We start from the raw sequence: 27981 nt of genomic DNA, 5'->3' as shown, positions 1-27981 counted from the left end.
CACTTTGCTTATCAACTCAAGGGGACAACAAACACTCATCCAAGGCTACTGTGCAAACCAGTTAGCTCATAATAAAAGAAATAAACCTTCCATCACCACACCAGTTGTCAGGAGGACAAATGATTCATCAGACTGTTGTATGATAAGCAGAGAATCAAGGAATCAAAGGGTAGGGAGGTGGCCCCAGTGATGTTCAATGAATTTTCTTTGCTTCTCAAAGGGCACAAATTACTAGCAAGTAGCATCCCAGTCTCTCTCTCTGCAGGATCTCTGGCCTCAACGCAGTATTGTTTTAATACTGGTCACCCATCTCCTGCTCTGTGAGCTCTGCTTTTGTAGATGCCATGCTGATATCATCCTTTTGTCAACAACTTGATTAGGTGAAGGCTTAATTTCACAAAAGCTTCGGAAGCAATATAATCCAGATTTCCCTTCTGAAGACTGTTCTCACTATATAACCTTAGCAATCATTTACTGACTGCTTACTGGATACCAGCACTTTTTTGTTTCTAAGGCTATGTTAAATTTTTTAATTGAAAATATTAAATATAATTTTCATTTTGGACAAAGAAGTAAGTGTACATATTTTAAGAAGTTAATCATTCTTTGGGCTTTAGTATCAGAATAGTCTTATTTTCTTCCTTCCGCACCCCCTGTTCCTATACCCAAGATGAAAACAGAATGAGCTAAAATTACAATACTTAGGAATAATGAGTTGACAGTCTTTTCTATTCATAAATATACCTTTCTTTCTTTCTTTTTTTTTTTACAAAAATAGATTTTGTTATATATCCTATTTTGTAAACCACTTAAAAATTTTAATAGTAATCCATGCTACAGGTTATCTAAATTTAAGTTACTTCAAAATTGTCTAAAATCAATTGAAAGTCAGGCTAAAACTGTCTTCTTAATCCAGATTTCATGATTGTTTTTTCTTTTATTACTTTTTATAACCTTTTGGTCTTTTCACAGAGAAGAAAATAATGTGTTATTCATTGGCGTTATGTTCCTTCAGAATTCCCAGTCTGGTTGTTGGTTTCTGGGAGAGCTTTCAGGGTCTTTTGGGGCCACAGTAATCTCTGCTTTATAGGGGAGCCAGGAAGCCCTATCAGGTGGAGAGAATAGCAGAGTGAGTGGTAGCTGTTCTGCTGCAAGCTGCCCCTGCTTTGCTTTTCCCTTTCCATTTACTTCTAATATCATTATGCTCATGATTCAGACTATAGACCAGACATTGGACATTTGTTCAAAACGAGGGAAAAAAGAAAGAGGTGAGTGGGAAATCGTGAGCAAACAGCTCATCTAGGATAATGTAGCCTGGCCACATATCAGAGGTGAGAGAAAGGCAGTTTTTTTTTTTTTTAATGAAATTTGAGTCTGCAAAGGTAGTTATAACCTTGTTCCATTTTGTTTAATGGATTTTTTTTTCACATAGACAAACCATGTCCCAGTTATGCTTTTGAGAGGGCAAAGGCTCTGTCTTATTCATCCCTTTGATCCCCATGTCATCCAGTTCCATGTCTTTTACTCAGCAAATATTTGTTGTTGTTTGTGATGGTAATCATAATAACAGGATACATGCACTATGCAGTATGGAATCTTGAAAAAAGCAGATTTGGATAATTCACAGATGATGTGATTGTCTACAAAGAAAGTTCAAGAGAGCTGACAGACGTTTATTGGCATTGATCAGAAAATACAGCCAGGTTGCTGGATTTATGTATGAGTCAGTTGATTTTATATAGAGTTGTAGTGGGCTGAATGGTGGTTCCCAAAAGATGTGTCCACATCCTAATCCCCCAAACCTGTAAATATTACCTTATATAGTAAAAAAGTATTACCTCATGTGGTAAAAGATGTGACTAAGTTAAGAATTTTGAGTGGAAAAGTTTTATCTTGGGTTATCCAGGTCAGCCTTAAATTTAATGACAAGAGGGAAGAAGAGGAAGAGTAGACAGATAGAGGGGAATATGATGAATAAAGGTGGAGGCAGAGACTGGAGATATGCAGCAACAAGCCAAGTGATGCTGGGGCAGCCACCAGAAGCTGGAAGAGGCAAAGAAGAATTCTTCCTTAGATTCCTCGAAGGGAGGAGTGTGGCCCCACCAGATTTTGTATTTCTAGCCTCCAAAAAGATGAGAGAATAAATTCATTTTGTGGTAATTTGTTATAGCAGGCTCAGGAAACTAACACAAGAATACACACAAAAACAAAAGCATCATGGTTAAGCACATATGCTCTGGAGCTGGACTTCCTTTCTCCAAGCCTGACTTCACCAGTTACTAGCTATATGATGTTGGGCATGTTGTTTATCATCTCAGGGTCACAGAGCATGGAGTCTAAGTGTAGTACATGTACCTGTGTCTGGCACTTAGTGAACATGCAATACATGTTAGTTATTATTATCATTATCATTATCATTATTAATACAATTATTATTATCTCCAGCAACAGTTAGAAAATACAGCATGAAAAGGCATTTAACATAGCAATAACAAATAAAAGGTAGGAAGTACATATAAGTCTTCATCTGCCAAGTCATAAAACTTTTCTGAAAGGTTTAAAGAAGACCTAAATAAAGGGAAAGATATGTTATGTTCATAGATAAAGAAAGGTGCTCTATAGTGTAAAGATATCAATTCACACAGTATTGATCTATAGTTTCAATGCCACTTAATCCAAATCCCAGTAGGCTTTTTTTTTTCCCCAAAAGGAACTTGACAATTTGATTCTAAGTTTGATATAGGAAAGCAAATATCCAAAAATAGGCACTACACACTTGAAGAAAAAGAATCAGATATATGTTTTATTTATACACTGGAATATTAGATAGCAATGGAAACAAAAAACCGATAGTGACACATAACAATAGTGATGCATCCCATAAGTATGGAAATTAAGCTGAAAAAATACCAGAGACAAAATTTTAAATAGCAAAACTGAGAGGACGGGAGAGTACAGCTCAAGTGGTAGAGCACATGCTCAGCATGCACAGGGTCCTGGGTTCAATCTCCAGTTCCACCTCTAAAAATAAATAAATAAATAAGCTTAATTACCCCTCCCCCTAAAAATAAATAGCAAAACTATATAATATGTGATTAAACTGTTAAGAACAGCAGATAATTATTACAAAATGCAGATCCTGGTAACCCTTGGAATGTAAGTATGGTATTAAAGGGAGTCATGCACAAGGCTTCCAACGTATTGGAAATGTTCCATTTCTTAAGCTGGGCTTGGGGTTATGTGAATGTTCATTTTTATTATTATTCTTTAAACTGTTCCTATCTTTAAACTTTATATTTAAAAAAGCTTTTAAAAAGGGAAGTAAACATCAAATGATACTTAATTTATACTTCCTTTACGGGAAGGCCTTCATGGAGCACTCTTGTTTATTGCTTCTCTGAATACTTACAGTCTTATAACTACCAAAATGTAATCTTCCATTTTTCTTTCTTTAGCGTGATCATTGCATTCCTTTCCCCCAACACAAGGACATGTGTTTATATTCCTTTCGTTGACTCACAGGGCATAATTTATTGCACGTAGAAGCTATCCAACCAAGAAGATATATAAAACATGTAGGGAGCTTTATAATGTTTGTCACTCAGCCTACCCCCTATTTTCATAGGCTTCTCTGGGTGGAGCAGAAAGGGACGTGCCCTCCTGCCTTTCCCATCCACACCTTGGCAGAGAATCACCACAGTGCAATGAGATGATCATTGTGTTAGCTATGTGTGAGGAAAGAAAATGTTAAGAACCGATGATTCAGAAGAAAGAATGACACTCTTTCCTTTAGATATTTTCTTTTCTCAAATGGATTTTAGATTGGAGCCGAGTCACAGTCCTGGAATAGAGAAATTTGATGTAGAACTTGAGGGCAGTCTCTAAGCTTAGAATATGAGAAGGGTTATAAGAGTCAGTGCTCACAGGCAGAATCACATAACCCTTGGGGAGAAAAGCTTACTTTCTCAGTGTCCTGAGGGGAAATCTCACTCTTTGTGGAAAAAGATACATTAGCAAGGGCCCCTGGAGACTCTGTCTAGTGACCTGACATCTGGATGTTGCTTTGACTGCTCACCAAGCCCAGACAGCTCAAAACCTGTGTGTCCTTGTAGTAGCAATGACTATAAACACAGCCAAGCACACAAAGCCAAATGCATTGCCAATGAGGCCATTAAAATATTAGAAAATAAACTTTAGCACTTATGGAGTATCTGGCCTAATCCCCACTATTATGTATTGCCTCCAATTTGAAAATCTAACATTTAAAAATTGAAAACAAAACCAAGGATAGAAATGTAAAAAGAATTATATTTTTACACTTAAACTTTATACAAATCCAAGGGTTTCTTTTTCTTTTTGCACCAAAATGTAAACATTTCTGGGCATAAACATGTGAATGGAAGATTGTTCAGTTCCAGTGCAACAATGAGGAATGAATGGGATTTATTGAATTCATGTTCTGTATTATACTTTTATTCTGCTAGGGAAAGAATTGACAAGCTGAGAGAGTTATTAACTTCTTGTGTGTATTAAAACAACACTTGAAGGCAGCTGACTTTAGATAAGGCAAAAATAATTAGTATAGCTTGTGATGTTACTTTAGTTTAAATCCAGGCTGCCCTGAAGCTCAAACAGAGATAAAGAGCAAGAATAGGCTGAATGTTTTCATTGAAGTCATGACTTCAAATATTGTGAGTGTCTCAGGAGGTTATCCAGTCTATTCCCAGTCTTTGGCAGGATTATAGTTAAATCAGCTCAGGCAGATGGCAATCCCATCTTATTTCTAAAATTGTCCATGCAAGAAATTCCACATAACTCTGTGGTGCTTTCTATAACCTTACTTTTCTTCAAGTCCTCCAGGATATATGCACACATAATGGAATGCATAGGTAATGTGCATATGTTCCTCTGCCACAACAAAGAGGGCAGAATTATCTTTTAGTATCTACGATGATTTGTAAATAATACTCAATTTCATATACCGATCCCTCTTCCTCCTCCATCCAACCTCACAAACATTCTGCCTAAGTAGCCCTTGTCCTTTTTACCTCTTTTGTTTCCCTTAATTGCCTCGTTTCTCTACTGTTTACAATTTCCCAGGAGGGTTTGCATAAGACTCTTTAATGCCCCAGTTATGGGAAAAGCAACCCTTCCTCAGCCCACATGGATGCTGTCAGCACCACGGACAGTGACCCCCACAAAGCAAGCTTTTTCGTGAGGGTCCATCTTGCAGATATTGCAAAGAGCAGTATCTTTGAAGGCCTTTATTACCTCGTTCCCTTTCTTTTCCTAGTCTTCTACTTTTTGAGGTAAAGCACTTTAATTTCTTCAACTTTTCAGTGCAGGCAAAGGAGACTGTATTTCAATTTTCTATGAGACTGGCTGGTCCAGGTTGACAGGAGGTAAACCCATCCAGGTTTGATAAGGTTGGTTCATCACTTGGCTCTCAGGTGCAGGGAACAAGTACACAAAAAGCAATGCAGAAGGATGGAGTAGTCAAGAGAGGTGACTCCTTCCTATCTTCTCTTGCAGATGTCCCAACTAGTTATATTTCGCAAGAAGTTAGTGTCCCCTCAAATGAACCGTTCATCACAGCTCCTATTTTCTGGTTAGGAAACATTGTTTTAACTTTAAATCCATTAAAAATTAGCTCCGCAGTCTTGGCTAAGTCACCTAAGATCTCTGTCAATCCGATGAAGGAAAATTTCACAATACTTCTCAAAATTTTAAATACATGTGTTTTCTAATCCAACAATTCCAAGATAGAAATTATCCAACATATACATTGGCACATGTGTAAATAACACGTGCATAAGGTATTCATTAAAAACAAACCTAGAAAGCAACCTAAAAAGTGCATCAATATAATACTGTTTAAATACATTATAAAATTATACAATCAAATACCATGAAACCATAAGAAAGAGGAAGTTTACTATATACTGCTATGAAATATTTCCAGAATATATCATTAAATGAAAAAAAAGCTAGGTTCAGAACAATGTATAAATTAAGATATTTATATATAAAAAAAGAAAACCATGTGTAGCTATATTCTTATGTAAGCATATAATATCTCCAGGAGAATATATAGGAAACAGGGACTAGCAATTGCCTCTAGGAAGGGAGACTGGGTAGCTGGGGTGGAAGGGAGTTGTTCACTATATACCTTTATGTGCCTTTTAAACTTGGAGGAATGTGAATGTTTTAACTATATTTAATAAGTAAATTCAAATAAAGATGAAATAAATTACCTGTGACTCAGTTTCCTCATCCATGAAATGAATATAGCCATATTTATTTGATCATCCTGAGAATCAAATAGAATTGATGTAGGTAAAGGTGGTTTGAAAATACAAATATTCTTTACATATAATGTTTATTTCCAATAGTATAATAATATATGGACATTCTTTAAGTTCTATGTGTGCTTCTTCAATTTTAGAATGTAGAACTGGACATAAAACTGAACTAATGATAACATAAAGTAAATTAAATATTTGTGAAGCATTTTAGAATTTACCATTATAGTTTTAGCTCCAGAATAAAAGGAAGTTTATCCTATATTTCCTCTTGTGCTTCTTCCCTTCGTGCAGGTCAGTCTGATTGTTAATAATTGGTACATCATCGCTGCTTCAGAAGAGGGTGACGCACGCTCAGCATGACTGGCAAGAGCCTAATGCGATCAGTAAGTAACTTGGGGGAACCGCAGTGCCTGAGAAGGAAGGGGAGTCAGCTGGAGCATTAAAAAGGCAGCATAACCCACTGAGACACTGGAGTAGAAATTCCTTTGTTTAATATTTAGAAGGAAGAAACACTATACTTTCTGGGGGAAAAAAATCCTTTGGGTCCTGTACAACACATTTTGAAAAATAATAATAAAATCCAGTTTAGAAGGTTTTTTTGTGAGTCCAGGAAGAAAGGAAATTTGAAGGGCAGTAGCTCATAACATCCCAAGGAAATGTATTAAAAGAAGACCTCCAGCTTCCTGCATTCCAAGAGATCCCCCAAGACCATCCACACCTCATTAAATTTGTGAAAAAGCACGAGACTTGGAACCTCTGGACTTCTGGCCTTGCCTGGTAGAAAAAATGATGAGAGATTTGTGGGTCTTTGTGCAGCAGACCATAGTATAATATAAAACCAAAGTAAAGCTCCTCAGCTTCTACCACGGGAGAAGACTGTAAAAGAGGAAAATAAACCCACAATCTCAGTTTAGCTTTTTTCTCCTAATGAATGTTTTTCCTCTGCACAGTTTATGCCAAGAAAATTTGATTTATTTTCAGAATATCTTCACTTTCTCCTTTTTTCATCCTACTCTTCCTCGTCCTCCTCCTCCATCCCTTCTCCTTGTCCTCTTTCTATATCAAGAGTTGGCAAAATTTTTCTGTAAAGGGCCAGAAAGCAAAACATATTAGGCTTTCCAGGTCATGCAGCCTCTGCTATAACCACTCACTTACCGTTGTAGCACAAAAGCAGCACCAGACAACACAGAGATGAGTGGCTGCAGCTGTGCTCCCATAACAGTTTATAAAATCAGGCTGCAGTCCAAATTGGGACCACAGGTTATAGTTTCTCTGCCCCTGCTCTATGTTGGAGTAGTTTAGATAAATCTCACAGAAGAGATATAGTTGTCATAAGTGTTTGGGACAGCAGAGTAGCAATCTGGAAGACAATAAGTAGGTATCCATAATTCACATTTCTTTCAAAAAACCAAAGATTTAAATGTTAAAAAAGAAACAATAACAATATAGAAAAGAATATGGGGAAATTATTTTAACACCTCAAAATAAGGCATACCCCTTCTAACTATTGTATAAAATTATCTTAAAATGATAGATTCAACTACATTAAAATTTTTGCAGAAAAACTAATATCAGCTAGGTCACAAGACAATAAGCTGAAAAGATATTTGCAACTCATGTCACAGATAATGGGATAACCTTCCTAACATTAATTTTTACAAATTAATAGGAAAAATAAACAACCACCCAACAGAAAGATGGAGAAATGCTATGACTAGAATCCACAGAGAAGGAAATACAAAGAGTTGTTAAGTATTTTTAAAGAAATAGTCCACATTATATTCCACATTATCCATAATACACAAATTTTAATTATACTTACACACCATTGTTCGCATATCAAACAAATTTCCAGATATTCGATAATACATTGGGCTGGCAAAGCACTCTTTATATTGTTGGTGGATTATAAATTGGTACAACATCTGTGGAAGGCAATTTGGGAATATCTGTCAAAGTTTGAAATGCAGATCTTTTTTTAACAATAATTTATTTTTAAGAATTTAGCCTAAAGACATAGCTAGGCGTGTGCAAAATGATGTCCATACAGTGTTATTTATTGTTGTACTTCTTGTAACAGCAAAAAAAGGGAAGTGACCTACATGTTCACCAATAGGGGACTGGCTAAACCTGTGATGACATATCCATACCGTAGAAACCATGCAACTGTAAAGAAGTACAAACTCTTTCTCTTCTGATATGGACAGATCTTTGACATCTGTTATTAGAAAAAAAAAAACTGCAGAGCAGTGTGCATAAAAATACATATTTTTATATGTTTGCATTAAAAGCCTCTGGAAGGCTGCACAGGAAACTAGTAACAGCAGCTCCCTGTTTGAAAGGGAGTTAGGGAGAATTAGATGGATGGATGACGGAGGTAAAAAGGAGATTTTTCACTGTCTGCCTTTTTATTCTTAAAACTTTTAAAACCATTTGGCACCATTATTAATATTTAAAAAATGAAGTCAGTAAGACTCACTCAAATAACTTGGCCTTACACACACACACACACACACACACATACAACTTTGTTATCATTTTTTGATTCATAGATATTATAGTGTTTTGGGCATGCTAATAATAAAATCTGTAAGTACTTAGTAAACCTTTAAAAAAAGTCCTCCATGTTAGAAAGACGATTAACTTTAAGGATAAACTGCCTTACTTTACTATTCCTAACTAAATCTTCAGGGACTTTTATTAGTCGGCATGGTGTGAAGAGGGGCTGGGGCCGCCTTGGGAAGCAGTGAGTTCTCCATTTTGGGGCTCATTCAAACACGTGTGGTACAACAGCTGTTGAAGGGTAAAAACGCTATTCTAATTCTGAGATTCTATAATTATAAGAAAAAGGGTGATGTGAACACTATGTTTTATCATAAGTGGTAAGATACTATAGGGAAAAAACCCCAGAGATCTATGCACTTGAGAAACTAGTTTGAGGATTACAAGGGAAGTAACAATGATGGAAGAAAAGCCAAGGATGGTTGGGGATGGAGTAGGCAGTGAGCCAAGCCAGGTCAGGAGGTGGCCTGACCCCAAGGTCAGACAGATATTCACATCAAGCTACATGACGTGTAGTACATGAAAGGGATAAAGGTTTCAGCATTTCACAGTCAGAACTGAGCACACCACAACACATCACCTTCCAGAATGCTATGCAATGTGTAGATGGAAAGAAATTTTAAAGGAAGTGGCTAGAAATTGACATTGCTTTTTCAAATCATCCCTGTTTGTTTGGCTGGTGAAACACCTGGTAGCTAATGCTTTCAAGCACTCTAATTGGAAGTCTGCTTTAGCTGATGTTCATACTTCGCTGGATATAGCATCTAATACAGTACAAAATAGTATGTTTTGGATGAGAATAATGCTGGATGAAGTGCAGTGCTCTTCCAGGGAGCATTTGGAAAGATGACAGAGGTACAGCTAATGAGTGCTCAGGAACCCTTCCCCCACCTACTAAGGGGCAAGCTGATAATCAGAGAGGTTAAAGCTCCCAGCAGAGTTGTAATTAGATACCAGGTGCATCTCATGTAGTCAGAGGGCTAAAAAAGATTTTGAGGAGTTATGGAGTTAAATATGATGGTGAATTTTTTGTGTCAACTTGGCTGGGCCACAATGCCCAGATATTTGGTCAATTATTATTCTGGATGTTTCTGTGAGGGTGTTTTGGGAGTAAGATTGACATTTAAATCAGTGGACTCTGAGTAATGTAGGTTGCTCTTTATCACGTGGGCCTCATCCAATCAGCTGAAGGCCTTAATGCACAAAGACTGGCCTCCCTGAGCAAGAAGGAATTTTGCTAGCTGACAGCCTATGGATTTGAACTGTAACATTGGCTCTTCCTGGGTCTCCAGCCCATCAGCCTATCCTGCAAATTTTGGACCTGCCAGTCTCCATAATCACATGAACCAATTCCTTGAAAAATAAAACTCTTTCAGGACTTAGAATATATCTTGCCACTTCCTTCTGGCCTGCAAAATTTCTGTAGAGAGGTCAGCTGATAGCCTTATGGGAGTTCCCTGTAACTGACTGTTTTTCTCTTGTTGCCTTTAGAATACTCTTTAACTTTTGCCATTTTAATTATGGTATGTCTTGGTGCAGGTTTGTTTGGGTTCATCTTGTTTGGGACCCTCTGTGCTTCCTGGACCCGGATATCAGTTTCCTTCTTTAGGTTTGGGAATTTTTTAGCCATAATTTTATAAAACACAGTTTTGATCCCCTTTTCTCTCTTTTCTCCTTCTGGAATCCCTATTATGTGTTGGTTGGCATGCTTTATATTATCCCATAGATCTCATTTGTTGCTTTAATTTTCTTTTTCATTTGTCTTTCTTGGTGATTTCCATTATTCTGTCTTCCAGATCACTTATTCTTCTGCATTATTTAGTCTGCTATTTATTGCCTTTAGCTCAGTTTTTATCTCATTGGTTTCTCTTTTATCTGATTGGTTTCTCTTTTGAGTTTCTAGTTCCTTGTTACAGTGATCTGCATTTCTATGAATCTTTCTCTCTATATACACATCCTATTGGTTCTGTTTATTTGAAGAACCCTGACTAATGCATTAACTTTTTTTTTTTGGTATAACCATCATTTGAAGTTATATAATATTTTGCAGGTGAAACTACTTCATGACTTCATTCTGTATTAGGGATTTAGTCTGTTTTAGTCTCTGAGTTTCAATCTCCTCATCTGTAAAATGAGAATGGAATGGTCACTCATTAAAATCCATTCTCCCCTTCTTTGTGGGCACATTATCCCACATTTCCCCATCTCCTGACAGTCAAGGCCACATAACTATGTTCTTTCCAATGGAATGTGAGTGAAAGGGATGTATGCTGCTCTCAGCCTAGGTCTTAAAACAGTGGATGTACTTCTTTTGCACTGTCTTCCCCTTTTTGCCAGAGATAGATCTTTGACTACTTAGTGCTGACCATAAAAATGCCTGAAGGGATGGCAGAGCCACACGATGGAAGGAACCAGAATCTCTGAAAGCCTCTGGAGCTGAACTGTAGAGCCAACCTGCATTATTCACCTCATCACTGCTACATGAATGAGAAATACATTTCTTTGGTCTAGAAAGCCATTGTTTTGTTAGTCTCTTTGTTAAAGTAGGTTGGCCTTTGCCATAACTTACACAGGTGATCATAGCAACTTCCCTACTTCATGGGAAGCTTGTGAGAGTTAGATTTAAAAAAAAAAACCGCAAGGCTTTGCACAAATATTTATCATACTTGGTTATCCAGCATTAAGCTTCCTCCAGACCTCCACAGCAGCTCTGTAAAATGGGGCAGTGTGCCTGATAATCTCTAGGAACTACTCTGTGCTTTTCCTGACTGGAAAGAGACTGTTTTGTGGTGAAAAAATGGCTAACAGGTTTTGTTAATTATCACCAACCACGTCTGGATCATATTTAGGAACTAACAGCTACTATAAGCAGTGAGAAATGAGTACTATTGAAATCCTGAAACATTAGATAATCCTTAATATTTTTAAAAATAATCTTTATTATTCTGAAATTTTTCCCTTTTTTAGGTCTTTATTTTGGGGGGGAATGGCCTTTATTTAATTTATTTTTTAACGGAGGCACTGGGGATTGAATCCAGGGCCTTGTGCATGCTAAGCATGCACTCTACCACTGAGCTACAACCTCCCCGCAGATAAGCCTTAATTTTATAATCATTTCAGGAGCTAGTAGTGACTGCTGCAGTGCCCGGCTAAGCTACAATATATTAAATGTCATTAGTTGTGTAGACTCTGCCAGAAAACCAGTTTGGAATGATAGGATTTTTGGTTTCATACTCCTGCGAGGGCACAAAATCCACTAGACCACATTAGTTTGGTGAGAACAAAATATTACTCTTAGCTGTTTCTTACTTTACACGTAATAGAACAAGTCCACATTTGAAGTAGATAACAGGCAGACATAAAAAAAGGAAGGGGAATGGAAAGAAAATGGTCAGCTGCTTTAAATGACCACATGCAGCCTCAGAGCTTTTGTTTAATCCTTGCAGGATGAGAAAATGGAATCTTTGAAATTTTCACAATCTCATTGACATTGCTTTCATTTGGTTATCAAAACTTAGCAGGAAAGAAAAACCATTAATAGTTCCCACTAGGAAAAGCGATCCATTAGGAAAAACCCCAGGAGGCACTTTCAGACTGTAATAGCAGTGCCATGGACTGAAATCCATGTGAGTCTGTGAGTCTAGAGTGATGAGAAAGAACATTCTGGAAAAAAGAGGTGCAAATGTACAACTTGTAACAGCCGAGTGTAACGCAAAGGATTTTCTTTAGAATCACATACACCATCTACTTAAACAATCATGTTCCCAAGACCACCTGTTTCCTTCTGACACTGACAGCTGCCTCTCCCAGCAACAGCTTAAACAGAACACCAACAGGAATCATTTTGGCAGGAAAGAGGGATCATCGTAGGTGTTTAATGAGAAAAAAAGTCTGAGCTTGTTTGTAACAAGAAGTAAGTATTAATGGTTCAAGGCACATTTGGGAATTTTCATCATGCTAATAAATGTCAAATTGAAACATTCTTCCTTTATTGTTAGGCCTTAGACTAATTTGCCCAAATATAAAGTTGTCTTTGCCCAATGAGAAAGAGAAAAATAAAACTAAATGAAGTGAGTAATTAAACAGAGGAAAGAAAATGAGACAGTATTTTACATATGGTTCATGAGGTTCTCTTTGCGCTGAGCAGGATTAAATGCTATGAGGATTTTTACTCTGTGGGGAGCTGATGGGATGGATTTGTGCCTGATGAGAGAAATGAGGGTGAAGGTGCAGCCCATTCAGATGTCTTCAGTTTCTTGTTTTCCATCTTGCTGCAGATGAGGGTATAAGATAAGAGATCATAGTAGAAAGGAATCCCGTAGCTCTGTATGGAGAATCACAAAGTCTGGAGTGAAATATACTTCCACTTAGTCCTGTTGGTGTTGATTTGATTTTTGTACACTTGAATCATTTTATTAGTCGGGGTTATCCAGGGAAACAGAACCAAACGAACAGGATGTGTGTGTGTATGTATGTGTGTATTATGAGGACTTGGTTCACACAATTAAAAAGGCTAAGAAGTCTCACAATCTGTAGTTGGAGATCCAGGAGACCCAACAGTATAGTTCCAGTCTGAGTCTGAAGGCAGAAGGAGACAGAAGTTCTAGCTCAAAGACAGTCAGGCAGAGAGAGTGAATTCATACTCTGCCTTTTGTTCTTTTCAGTCCTCAATGGGTTGGATGATGCCCACCCACATTGGAGAGGGCCATCTGCTTTACTCAGTCCATCAATTCAAATGCTAATCTCATCTGGATGTGCTTTTATGGATACACCCAAAATAACATTTAACCAAATATGTAGGCACCCCATGGCCCAGTCAAGTTGACACATAAAATTAACCATTATGGCCATATTGTAAATACTTCCTTATGAAATTTGCATTGTTACCTGACTGGTAGAAACAATGGCAATTCTGGACAGACCAGTCTTACATTTATTGTACTCCTGGAATTGAAATGTTTTATGTATCTGCATAGATAGTAAGCCTCTTTATATCATGTGATCTGTTTTTCCCCACCCTCCCCACAGCTGATTTTCCCAGGGTAGGAAGCAAATCGACAGGCTGACCAGCAACCCATGATGGGGCATAAGATGAGTGGAGCCAATCAGAATGTCTCCCTAGAGAATGTGAAACACGAAATGCAGAAAACACTTGCCAATTAGCAGCAAACCTGAGGGTGAAGTGATGCTATAATGTAGGGCCTGGGTCAAGTAAACAAAGATATGTTAAAGTGTTGCTGGAGAATAGGTTCTTGTCTCATGTAGGAAAAATTCAAGAGTGAAGCATATTAAAGTGAAAGCAAGTTTAAAGAGGTAACACTACATAGTGTGAGGTCTCAGAAGGGAAGAGAGAGCGTGACCACAAGGTGCAGAGTTGTTAGTTATTATGGGCTTGGTAATGCCATATGCTATGAGTAGGAGGATTATTCCAACTATTTTGGGGGAGTAGCAGGGATTTCCAGAAATTGGGCCCCACCTACTTTTGGGCCTTTTATAGTCAGCCTAGGAATGGTCATGGAGCCTATGGCTGTGCCATGAGGCTCAAGGTCTATTGGAAGTTGAATTTTCTGTCATCTTGTTTCTAACCAGTTTGTCCTGTCCTCAATTGTTGTGTCATTCCTTCAGTGGTTGTGCCTTGTCCCCTTCCCTCCTGTCTCAGAAGAGCATAAAAGAATGAGGGAATCAACCTACAAAAAGGAAGAGGTCAGATAATTGCAGAGAGCAGCAGAGTTGTTGAGAGGGTCTTATTCTGAGAAGTTTCTTGCTTTCTCCAGTTCTCTGCCATGTAGGTCCTTACATTAACTCATTTCTCTTGAGGCAAAGCAGGTAGGTCTCTATACTTTGCACAGGTGAATTCCCTTCTATTTGACATTATTACTACAAGGGACTGTATAAAGATTTTTTACTCAGATAGGTTCCTTCAACTTCTGTTTGCAAATTCAGAAACTGAAATGAAGAAAAATCATTTGGTCTCTAAGGCCACCTCAAGCTCTGGGAGCAAGTTTGAGTCTGTCAGTCACAGCTTAAGCATATTCAGCACTGTATTCAAGCTGGGCATAGAGATTAATTTTGATAAAGTCCATTTTTTTTCTTTTATGACTAGTGCTTTTCTGTCATATCTAAGAAATCTTTGCTGAACCCAAAGACACAAAGATTTTACCCTGTATTTTCTTCTAGATGTTTTATAGTTGTAGCTCTTACATTTTGGTCTATGATTCATTTTGAGTTTTGTTTTTTTGGTATATGGTATGAAGTATATGATGCCCAATTGTTCTAGTACCATTCATTGACAAGATTATCCTTTCTTCATTTAAATACATTGGCATCTTTGTTGAAAGTCAATAGACTATATATCTATGGGTCTTTCTCTTCCATTGCTCAATATCAGGGGTTCACAAGCTATGGCCCAAGGGCCAAACAGGTGTCCCACCACCTGTTTTATAAGTAAAGTTTTATAAGGAAGTCAGTCAAACCTATTGATTTCTTTAAATATTGTCTGTGACTGTTTTCATGCTACAGAGGCAGAGTTGAAACAGATGGCAAAGCCAAAAGTATTTACTACATGGCCCTTTACAGAAATAGTTTGCTGACTCCTGACTCTATATGGTTATCCTTGTGTGATATCACAGCATCTTGATTACTGTAACTTTACAGTATTCTTGAAATCAGGTGGTATAAGTTTTCTAACTCTGTTCTTTTTCAAAATTGTTTGGCTATTCTACGTCCTTTGCATTTCCATATGGGTTTTAAAATTAGCTTGTCATTTTCTTCAAAAAAGTCTTCTGGAATTTTACTTGAGATTTCTTCGAATCTGTAGCTTGATTTGGGGAGAACTGACATCTTAACAACATTGAATCTTCTGAACCATGAACATGGAATGTCTCTCCATTTATTTAGGTCATCCTTAATTTCTCACAGATATGTTTTAAGGTTTGATTTTACATGTATCTCATATTTTTGTTAAATGTATCCAGAAGTATTTCACATATTTGATGCTATTTTATTGCTTTTTGATTTTATTTTCAATTATTCATTACTATTATATAGAAATACAATTAATATTTATATATTAACCATGTGTTTTACATCTTTGCTATATTTATTAATAGGTATAGGAAAATCAATCTTTTAGAATTTTCTACATAGATGGATCATGTCATCTGTGAATAAAAGCTGTTGTTTTTTCCTTTCCAATCTGGATACTTTTTATTTCTTTTTTTCTTGCATCATTCCACTGACTAGGACCTCCAGTGCAATGTTGAACATGAGTGATGAGAATGAACATTCTTGCCTTGTTTCTAATCTCTGAAGGAAAGCATTTCATCTTTCACCAGTAAATATGTTGACTGTAGGTTTTTCCTAGTTGCCCTTGGTAAGATTGAAGGAGTTTACTTCTAGTCCTAGTTTCTTGAGCGATTTTACCATAAATGGGTGTTGAATTTTGTCAAAGATTTTTTCAGCATCTATTGAGATGATCAAATGGTTCCTGCTCCCATGAGCTTTTTTTTTTTTTTTTTTTTTTTTGGTAAAGACAGACACCAAGTAAGTGAAAACGAAGAATGTGATGTGTGAAAGGTAGGAAAAATCCAGGGTCCTAGCCCAGCCCAACGTCACAGAAGGTCTTTTTTCAAGAAGTAAAGTTTAAATTGAGACTAAAAGAGGAGTAGGAAATAGGTAGCTGAAGGGAGATGAAAAGCAAACAGGAGTTGACATCATATGACCTGAGTTCTAAATCTACTTCTGCTCCTTCCTGGTTAGATGAGAGGGGAGGGTTTCCACAAAATTGCTACCTGAGAATTCTGCTTTGGAGTCATCCTCTTAGCATCTACAAGAGACAGCTTCATGAGTTTTTCTCTTGATAAGAATGTAGAGGTGTTATTACATCTCTCTTTCACCACTCTATGAAGTACCATAAGGGAATTATCTTTTAGAGATAAGAACCAAAGAGCTCTACCTCAACAATGATCTGTCATCTCATGGACAGTGAGAATCAGGTAACCCATCTTATTCCCCTCTCCTCTTCAGGTGCCTGGAAACTCAGAGACAGATCTGAGCCTGCTCTTAAGTAACTGGGTAGGACCTTATGTGGACATGTATTCTAATGTTCTCCTAGTCATGACCTCTCTTAAAAATTTACATTTCCTGCTCATGACTTTGTATCTTACTGCATACATTTCTTACAGCCTATCAGCTACTTAAATATTTTATGAAACAAGGTAGGTTATAAACAAATAAACCAAAGATGAGTAAAGACTTTAAAGAAACCACTCCTTAAATACTAAGTTTCTGAGACACCCAGAGCTGGAGCTGCAGCTCCCTCCTTCTCCCGATAGCCATCTGTTCTCCTGCAGACTGCCTGACTCACCCTGTTCCTCCAGGTTGCCTTCCTCTTGGCAGCACCACCCCCATGAGTAACTGTGCTCTCAAAGCAAACACAGAGACACTTTTTGCTTTTAAAAGTGGTGCTACTAGGGAGGGTACTAGAAAGATAATAGAAGAGAACATGAGGAAATTAAGATTCCAGAAAGTTTCCAAGGTCTTACTCATTCTGACCTTGACCTATGCTTTCTGACTTCTTTTGGCATCTGAAAGTTCCTTTTGAATTTCTGGTCAGCATTTTCATCCCCGGTATGACACTTAATAACTCTCTTTCCCAGTAGGCAAACTTAGCCCCTATGGAAGCTGGTCTTCTACCCCAGAGGCCCATGAGGACAGTCAGGGCCATACAGGGTGTCCCCCAATCCTCACAGTAATCTGCTTTTACGAAGGACTTAGGACTTGGGTTGTCCGCACAGGAATGAACTGCCCCACTGAACATCTTGTTTCATGTAGCTCTTGCTGTAACCTCTTTGCCAAGTCAAGGCCCTGTACCTTAGGTGCACAATGGTGGTGGCATTGTTGTGATGGCCTTGGGAAGCTCTGTTGTCAGCAATGGAGCCGTGTTAGACCTGGTGAAGGTGCTGAGGTGGGGCAGCAGAGTGGGTGGGAAGGATGATGTCTGCTTTGCTTGGACAGGTGAGCTCAGGGCCTTGGTGCATAGTTATACAGAAGATCTCTTCTACCAAGAATTCAGGGTCATGGGTGGAGTGGCTTAGTTTCTGGCTCCTGCCCCCTTCTCCTGGGACATACTCAATTCCTCTTCTTTGGCCTGGCCCCCTTCCCCAACCCAATCTGTACCTGGATATGGCTCCTTCTACTCAAATCATGCTTCAAAATTTATTTTAAAGCAGAAGTTTTGATCCTAGGATTCCTAAGATCTGTGACCGATATGACCAGTGACTCCACCCAAAGAAAGCAGATAGTTTTTCTCCAACAAATGTTCTGCTTAGAATCTAATGTTTGCCCTTGAGTACTCCATCTCTGGAACACTTAATCTCTCCTGTCAGCTCCTGGATAATCTTTGTGCTGTGTGACACTTCAAATAAACAGTATGTGGTTTTGCCAGTGGAAGTGAATTTCCCAGGGGAATTCTGACTTCACTATTCTTTCTTCACGCTATGTTCTGGTTTTGAAAGACACCCAATTCCTTTACTTTGCTAACAAATTCCCATCCTTTGCCTTTTAATAATGACCAAAACTGAACTCAAAAAGGAGGCTTTGCCTCAGAGAAACCCTGTGGTAAGATTCCTGTTATATTAAGATACCTTCCCTGCAGTCCTTTATAAATATTTAGTGTGTATTGAATTACTAAGGAGCACATGTACCTTGGAACAGCAGCATCTTGCCTCTCTTTACTTCTCCAAGACGGAACTAGAGGGTCTAGGGCCTCCTGGGGAGAGTGTAGTGCCCAAGGTGTGCCATCCGTGAGTGCCCCATCTCATATTGGTGTCCCAGTGAAATTTCACTAGACTGAACACTTGGGAGGAATTTTTTTTATTGAGGTATAATTAATTGATTTACAATACTATGTAAGTTTCAGGTATAAACATAGTGATTCACAGTTTTTAAAGATTATACTTTGTTTATAGCTATTATAAAATATTGGCTATCTTCCTTGTGCTGTACAATATATCCTTGTAACTTTTTTTATACATAGTAGTTGTACTTCTTACTCCCTTTACCCTCATCGTGTCCCCCCCCTTCTCCCTCCCCACTGGTAAACCACTAGCTTATTCTCTATATCTATAAGTCTGTTTCCTTTTTTTGTTATACTCACTAGTTTTTTGTTTGTTTGTTTTTTAGATTCTACATAAAAGTGATATCATACAATGTTTGTCTTTCTTTGCTGGATTTATTTCACTAAGCACAGTGTTCTCAAAGTCCATCGATATTGTTACAAATGCTGCATTTGTACTCCCCTCCCCTCACAGTGACTGTTTTTGTCATCATATTTTACATCTGTTTGTTTTGTGTATCCATTAAATGCTTATTGTGTTTACAGATGATTTTACTTTTATCTCTTAACCTTTCTACTAGCTTTGTGTATGGATGATTCACTGTCTTTACTGTATATTTGCCATTACGGATGAGATTTTTCTGTTTGTAATTTCCATGTTTCTAGTTGTGGCCTTTTTTTTTTTTGCTTAGAGAAATTCCTTTAACATTTCTTGTAAAGCTGGTTTGGTGGTGCTGAACTCTTTTAGCTTTTGCTTGTCTGTGAAACTTCTGATTTCTCCATCAAATCTGAACGAGAACCTTGCTGGGTAGAGTATTCTTGGTTGTAGGTTTTTCCCTTTCATCACTTTAAATATATCATGCTACTTCCTTCTGTCCTGCAGAGTTTCTGCTGAGAAGTTAGCCAATAGCCTTATGGAAGTTCCCTTGTATGTTATTTGTTGCTTTTTCCTTGCTGCTTTTAATATTCTGTCTTTAATTTTTGTCATTTTGATTACAGTGTGTCTTGATGTTTTCCCATTTGGGTTAATCCTGTTTGGAATCTCCTGTGCTTCCTGGACTTGGATGTCTGTTTCCTTTTCCAGGTTATAGACATTTTTAGCTATTATGTCTTCAAGTATGTTCCCAACCATTTTCTCTCTCCACTCCTTCTGTGACTACTATAATGTGAATATTAGTGCACTTGATGTTGCCCCAGAGGTCTCTTAAACTGTCCTCATTTCTTTTCTCTGTTCAGCATCAGTCTGTCTTCTAGCTCACTGATCTGTTCCTCTGTATCATTTAGTCTACTGTTGATTCCTTCTGGTGTATTTTTCATTTCAGTTATTGTATTCTTCATCTCTTTTGTTCTTTATATTTTCTAACTCTTCATTAAAAACTTCTAACTTCTTGCGCAGTGCATCCATTCTTCTTCCAAGTTGTTTAATCATCTTTAAGATCATTACCCTGAACTCCTGGCTCCACTTCACTTATTTCTTCTTCTGGCTTTCATCTTGTTCCCTTGGAACATGATCCTCTGTTGCCTCGTTTTGCCTAACTTCCTGTTTTTATTTCTATGTTCTGGCAGGTTGGTTATGTTTCTTGACCTTGGAGAAATGGCCTTTTTGGAGACGTTCTATCCATCCCAGCAGTGCACTCCCTCTTGTCACCAGAGCTAAATGCTCTAGGAGAGCCCCCTATGAGGGCTGTGTGGGTCCTTCTGTTATGGTGGGCTGACTGCTATGGGCAGTCTGGTAGGCTTGGTTGGCCGTGGGTCTGGTTGAGTGCCATACAGTAGCCAAAATCAGGGGGAAGTTTTGAAACAAAAAGAAAGGAGATGTGACAAAAGCATAATGGGCAGGCTTTCTCAGGGGTGAAAGGCCTCTAGGTTACTCTCTTTCTTTTAGGCTCCTGCTATATTTTTATTATGAAGCAATTATGAAACAGGATTGCAAATTATTTCCATTTAGCCAAGGAACATTTTCACACACACAAACACAATGGTATATGTATAGTTTAATTTGACAACAATGTCAAAAGCAGAACTGAATGGATGTGAGGTCAGGCAAGTCTGCCTTCCTCCCCTTGCCTCTCCTCCCTCACCTCCCAGTGATGTCATCACTGTGATGGGGCCTGGAAAGTGGGTGTGGAGCGTTTGTGCAGTTTGGAAAGCACACAATATGTATAATCTGGGTCCCGTCTTCCCCCCACCCACTTTCTACCCCACCCCAGGGGGATTTTGTTTTTAATTTAGTGTTTTGAATAGGTAACACATTCACATGTTTCAAACATTTAAAAGTACAAAAAGCTATAGAACAAAAGACTCCTCCCACTTTATCCCTCTTCATTTGGACCCCATCCCCCTCAACATATAAGCACTGTTATTCCTTTCTTTTTATCCTCTCAGATATTTTTATGTATAAATGAGTCATATAGACTTATTTTATTCCCCATCACTTTTTTTTTACATATTTGACAGCTGCTTTACACACAGATATGATATGTGTACTTTTTTCTGCATGATTTTTCCACATTGATTCTTTAAGAATTCCATTCTTTTTTTTTTTAACAGAACATATGATTATATGGATTTACCACAGTTGATGAAATCAGCTTTCTTTTGATAAACATTTAGGTGGTTTCCGATCTTTGGCTATTACAGACAATGCCTCACAAATAGCCCTGGGCAGTGTATTACTTCCCATATGTGAGCATATCTAGAAGACAAATTTATAGGGTTGAAGGGCATATAAAGCTGTAGTTTGGAGAGATGCTGCTAAATTGCTCTTCACAGAAATTGAACTACTTTATAAATCCACCAGCAATGTGTGAGATTTAGTTTCTGCTCGTGTAATAAGTGAAAAGTGGTAATTCATTGTAATTTTCATTTTCTTTTGTAATAAGCATTTTAAAAAATATAAGAGCTACTCATTGTTTTCCTTCAATAAACCCTCTGCTTAGACATTGGCAACTTTTCTATTGGGTTGTTGATATTTCTTACTGATTTGCAGGGGGCATCTTTAGGTATGTTAAAAAAGAGACAACAGGCCCCCAAATGAAGTCCCATTTGTCAAGTCCCACGTCACCAAACAGAATTAATACCTAACTTAATTACAGTTTCAAACTGTCCCAAGAGTGGAATCTTAAACCAGTCAGTCTGGAATTACCTGTTAGGCACTAGTGAGGTAATCCACCTGCCAGACCCCTGCTGTCCCTAAAGGAAGGTGACCTTGTCACAATCAGTCTACTCTTTGCTGGTAGTTTCCTTGGTTCTGCTCCCTTCTGCCTATGAAAGCCTTGCATTTTGTACAGCTCCTTGGGGCTCCTTTCTGTCTATTAGATGAGGTGCTGCCCCCTTCGAATAAAGTCAATAAGATCTTTAAAATACATTCAGTTAAATTTTGTTTTTTAACATATATTATGGTGATATAAGTTGTAAATGTTTTCCCCAATCTGTAATTTATCTTCTGGCTTTGTTTATGATTTTGGGGAAGAGGAATGTATGTTTTTAACAAATTCATTTTTATGTAGTCAAAGATATTAATCTTTTCTTACAAGGTTTTTGGATTTTGTGCAATAGTTAGAGAGACCTAACCCATTTTGAGGTTATAAAAAATTCTTCCATGCTGTACTCTTAACATTTTTATAAATTCGTATTTATATTGATCTTGTAGAGGAGGAAAAACAATTTTTCCTTGACCTTTCTGAATTCTTGGCTGAGACTCCTGCAATAAAAGACAGATTAACTAGAGAAAGATAAACAGAAGTTTATTAACATGTATACCTCATGCATATATGGGAGACACCCAGGAAAAAGTGAGTCATTTCCTGAAGTGGCTTAGAATTTAGAATTATATGCCACCTTAATAGGGAAAGGGGAGGGGGGATCGAAGCCTCCCAGAGGAGAGTAGATGGTTTTTAAGACAGATGTAGGGCCCTTAGAGGAGTAGATGGAGGCATGACAGTTTGTGACAAAGTCTGTCTGGGTGCCGTGTCGATGTCTAGTCTCCTCTCCTGTGATGAGTCAATCTTCCCGTAGTTGATGAGACTTGGGAGAGGGGATATATGACAATTGTGTTCCTTTTGGAGGACCTGTCTTTAAGCAGTTAGGGAGTTCAGAGAAAGCCTCTCCCAGCATTTGCTGTTTTTCACGTGCCTAGAGCTCAAAATAACCAATATAACAAAGTGTCATATTTGAACAAAGCCGTCTGTCTTGGGGGACATGCCCTAAACACCTATGGTGATGTTTTAGGGTGCGTATTCTGCTGCCTTTTGGTGGTGTTATTTGCATGGAATTTATTCTGTGTCAGTTTGCTTCCAGATGACTATCCAGTTGTGCTGACACCATGACACCATGAATTTACTAATCCCTGTTTTTCCTTACGTGTTGGGGACACTTCCTCATGGACTGTGCCTGTCTCATTCCTGAGCAATGCGGGGTGGGGACTGGGGGCTGCTGACAAAGCAGAGGCCCCAGGGCAACCCTCCCATTTGCTGTGACAGCAGAGCAGAGACTTCCCTCAGGTACTGAGGCCCTCTTGACTCAGAGACAATCTGCTGTCCAGGGATGTGCTCACGGGGGATTCCGAGTGTTGCCCACCCGCCCCCTCCCCTCTCCCCAGACAGGGAATGTAGCAACTCAGTGCCATTGCACTCAGGGGTGGAATTAAGCTTTGGGCCTGAATAAATAATTAGAAATTGGCTGCTGAGAGAACGTCCCTGGTGATTGCTTGCTCTGAAATTTTGCTGGGTGGCACACAGAGTTTTATTACCCAATTAAAATACAGCAGATTAAATCGTGCAAAAGGAAGATGGAGTGGACAATAAATCTGCCGAGGAGTGGGCTGGGGAAGGCCCACCCGGAAGGCATGAATTGATGGTTCAGAGAGAATCAAGAAAAGGAGGAATCAGGTTTTGCCAAAAGGAATCACTAGCCAAGCATATTCCTGGAGGGAGACTGACTGCCTTGGGGAGGGGCTGGAGGAATTGGCAGTGGGAAAAGAAACATTTTCAAGTTTCCAGTGAAGACCCTGGATGGAAGAGAAATGGAGGGCGGGTAAAGGTAACACAAGGCATCGTGAACAGTCTTTTCTGGGAAAGTGGCAGATTTTTCTAACAGACAAACACAGAAATACATAGAGGTGGTACCCACGGCCCAGGGCTACGTGACTGGAATATCAGGTCATAACAAGTTCTAAATTTCAGCAGGAAGAGGCAGGATTATCATAGTAGCTACTCACTGAAGTGTCATTTCATCTTGTGTCGGTCTGCTAGGGCAGCTTTAACAAAGCACCACAACTGGCTTCTACAACAGAAGTGCGTTATCTCACAGTCCTGGAGGCTGGAAGTCTGAGATCAAGGTGTCGGCAAGATTGGTTCCCTGTGAGGGCTTGGAGGGAAGGATCCGTTCAAAGGTCTCTCTCTGTCTTGTGGATGGTCACCTCCCTGCAGCTCTTCACCTCATCTCTGTGCTTGTCTGTGTCCACATTTTCCCTTTTATAAGGACACCAGTTATACTGAATTAGGGCCCAGCCTAATGACCTTATTTTAACTTGATTGATCCCTGTAAAGACTCTGTCTCTAAATGGTCACATTTCGAGGCAGTGGGGGTTAAGGCTTTAATAGGTGAATTTGAGGGGCACACAATTCAACCCATACACTTGACTATGTTGAAAAACAGAAATTTTTAAATTTATGTGTGTAACACCACCTTCCCTTCCCCAGGGTTCACTGATACATCTTTTTCATAGTTCTCACGGAGCTGATTTGTGGGGCTAGGTTTCAGCTCGCTGGTAAGACCCTGTAACTGCAGTGGTGGATGTATTTGCTCCTGTTGGTACTCGGTGAAGGGGGCAAACATTGGTTGTTCTTATCTTAATGATGAGGAGGTAAACATGTCTCTTTGGAAAAAATGAAGACACCTGTGATCTTCCCTCTGATTCCCTTTCCACCTTGTGTAGGGCCGCCAGGTGGTATGTTTGAAACCAATTGGTCTGCCATTTTCACCCTTCTGAAAGGAGTTTATCAGGTGTGTCCATATATGAGTGTATCACATAGATCCAAGATTTTAGTTGAAACCAGTTGGCTGCCCTCGTCTGCCCTGGACCTTGGGACTGCTGCCTGTCTAGCCATTGAACAAAATGGAGCATAGATCCCACAGCAGTTGTCTTCAGGTTGTGTCAACATTAATGTCTTTGCCTTTGTCCTGCAGCAAAGCAGACTGATAGTGAAGATAAAAGTCTGTGTGCCAGATGGCTGGGTCCCTGGAGTTTGACTCTGAACCTCCACCTGTAACTGTCAACAGGGCAAGCTAGTTCTTTACTCCCCGGCTCGCGAGGGCTGCTCCTGACATGGATGCATTCCTTAGTCTAGAGGCCATTCTGATTGCTTGTTGCTGTAAACTGATTCCATTTGTTCATTCAGCAAATACTTAGCAGCTGCTCCACACGAGTCACTGTTCCAGGTGAGAGGGATACAGCAGGAATCAAAACAAAGACATCCGTCCTCATGGACTTACAGACTTTACAGTCTCATCAGGCTCAATAGTTAGCATCATAGGTGAAAAATGCTAAAAACAATAAAGCAGGGTAAGTGGATCAGGATGTGGAGCTCAGGGCAGAGCTACAATTTCTTTTTTAAAGGAGTAGGTCTCATTGAGAAAGTGACATGTAAGCAAAAATTTGAAGGAGGGGAGGAAGTGAGCCTTGTGGCTGTTTGGAGCCAGTGTTTCAGCAGAGAGAGCAGCCAGAGGCCCTAAGTCTCTAACTAAGCTGGAGTTTGCCCAGTGAGTGTGCAGGAGAGTGAGGAGGACTTTGCGGCTGCAGGGGAGTTCCCCAAAGAGTGAAGAGTAGATGAGGTGGGGTGGGTGGGGCAGAACACATCCATCTAGGCCTTTAAAAGAACTTTGGCTTTTATCTTAAGGGAAAGGAAAACCATTGCAGCATGTTAAGCATAGGAGATAAATGAGCTAAATTATTTTGTACCTTGTTAGAAGGTGTATAAAGATCATTCTGGCTGCTCTGCTGAGAATAGACTGGGGGAAGGAGCAGGTAGAAGCAGGGACACCAGTTGGGAGGGCACTACTGTAACCTAAGATGATGGATGCTCAAATTGGGAGGGGCCATGGTGGTGGTAAGTGGTCAGGTTCTGGAGGTATTTGGGAGGCAGAGCCTAGAAGATTTCCTGATGAATTGGACACTGGAATGAGAGGAAAGGAGACATGGGGGACGCTAAGGGTCTGGCCTGAGTATCTGGAGGGATGGAGTTGCCATCAGCTGAGGCGTGGGCTGCGGGTAGAGCGGGCTGTGGGAGGAGGGTCAGGAGTTCGGTTCTGGACATGCTAAGTGTGAGATGCTCATTAGTTCTTATCAGAACCAACTAGAGACACATAGGCAAGCCGTGACTGCATCACTCATTCCTGGAAAGATGTCATTTAAATAAGAACTGTTTCAAAAGACACAGTAGAGAGATAGATGGTTCTATGGTCTGCATGTCTGCATTCCCTACAGACTCATAAGTTGAAATCCTAACCCCCAGAGGGGATGATATTAAGAAATGAGGCCTTCCAGAGGTGCTTAGGTCATAAGAGTGGAGCCCTCAGGAAGGGGATTAATGCTCTTGTAAAAGAGACCCCACAGAGCGCCCTAGCTCCTAACACCATGTGAGCCCACACAGGAAATTTAGGGTCTGATCCAGAAGAGGGCCCTCACCTGACCACGCTGGCACCTGGTCTCTGGCTTCCAGCCTCCAGAACTGGGAGCAACAAATTTCTACTGTTTATAAGCTGCCTATGTTAGCTGGTATTTGGTATTTTGTTATAGCAGCCCGAATGAACTAGGACAGGTGGCTAGACAAACAAGACATTGTTTCCTTTATTCTGGTCTCTTCAAGGACCTTAAAGAAGGCCCAAGTCCTAACCCCTAGCAGGCCTCTTCCTCTCTTTTCCTCCACAAACTGTTGTAATCTCTCAGAGCCTCTCGTTGGCCACTACATTTCCTCAAAACAGTCTTTCTCTTTATCCTCAGTGTGTTGGCTCCCAACCCCGAAGTCTCTTCAGATTGTAGACTGACTAAATCTGTTTGAACTTGAAGGGTAGCAGAATCTACCACCCCAAGATGTACCACTTTGGCATAAGGATTATTTCGAGCTGAAGGCAGCTGAAAAGAAGCTAGTAGAAGAAAAGTTCTCTGGCCTCCTTCTATTTGCCTAAAAGCAGGACATAAATTTGTAAAGGAGCCCCCCTCCCCTTTCTAACAGGAAGGAGAAAAGTTAAGCAGCAGACACAGCTCTAGACCTGTGTCAGCCCAGGTGGCACCGAAGGAATCTGCATCACAAATAGCCAGCCTTGCTAATACTAGCACTCATCTATCAGTACTTCCCCTGTGTGTTAGCCTTCCGACAATTTGCCACCCCCAAAACTCAAGGTCCTTTTCCTTTGTCTTGTCACTTCTCTAAAATGTGCTGTTCTTTTGTTAAGATGCTATGTAAACACAAGTTCTAAACACCCCTTTGAGTTACTCATCACTGTGTTCCCATGTGTATGCATGAAGCACAGGTTCATAAACTTCTGGTTTGGTTTTTGTTTTTCTCTTGTTAATCTTTTGTCAGTCTAATTTACAAGGCTCCAGCTAGAGAAACTAGGAAAGTAGGAGGAAGATGTTTTTCCTCCTCTACAAACTTTTTTCCTCTTCCTTCACCTTCCCCATCACACAATGTCCAGGAAGAAGTGTGGTGGGGTGGCCTGTCCTTAGAGGCTGGGGTACAGCTAAGGAGAAGGGAAATTGGACCAGAAATGTTGGGATCTTTGCTGGCAAAATAAGGGAGCAGACAAATTGGCAAATTCAGCAATGACAACACAAGTTGCCCTGGCATGCATGCACATGAGGCTGTATGGTGGCCCTTGGCCTGGTGAGGCTGTCTCTGTGTCTGGGTTATCTCAGGCCACCTTTATAGCCACATGTGGATAAGATTGGGAGGAGCAGTCACAAGGTTACATAAATGTGAACTATTTTACATGTTTGCACTTAACAAGTAATACTTTTAGGCTTCCCTACCTCTGTTCTCCACCAGTAGTGAGTAATAATTCTCACTAATTCATCATTACGTAGATTCATAGAGTCCCACATACCCTGACAGAAGGCAAGGACATACGGTACTGTTACTTATCAGCAAACAGTTCACTCAACATTTGTTAAATGTATTATCTGGGCCAGGCCCTGAGCCAGTCACCAAGATGACTAAGTGAATTGGATGTATAGCTCTTGGGGTGTGTGTGTGGGGGAGGGGGCAGTAATGTCAATAT

At 39.4% G+C, this 27981-nt stretch overlaps 1 long non-coding RNA gene across 2 annotated transcripts in view; it reads left to right on the top strand.

The window, feature by feature from the left end:
* Positions 1-27981, top strand: part of LOC140697687 (uncharacterized) — a 79176-nt gene that overhangs the window by 10556 nt on the left and 40639 nt on the right. For both annotated transcript variants that reach the window (XR_012074901.1, XR_012074902.1), the window contains exon 3: positions 6597-6688. This is a non-coding gene — a long non-coding RNA (uncharacterized lncRNA). The remainder of the gene's footprint in view (positions 1-6596; positions 6689-27981) is intronic.

The sequence above is a fragment of the Vicugna pacos genome, chromosome 8 (assembly GCF_048564905.1).
Source record: "Vicugna pacos chromosome 8, VicPac4, whole genome shotgun sequence".
Classification (NCBI taxonomy): domain Eukaryota; kingdom Metazoa; phylum Chordata; class Mammalia; order Artiodactyla; family Camelidae; genus Vicugna; species Vicugna pacos.
Note: the sequence above shows the minus strand (reverse complement) of the source record. Positions and strands in the feature narration are given on the sequence as shown.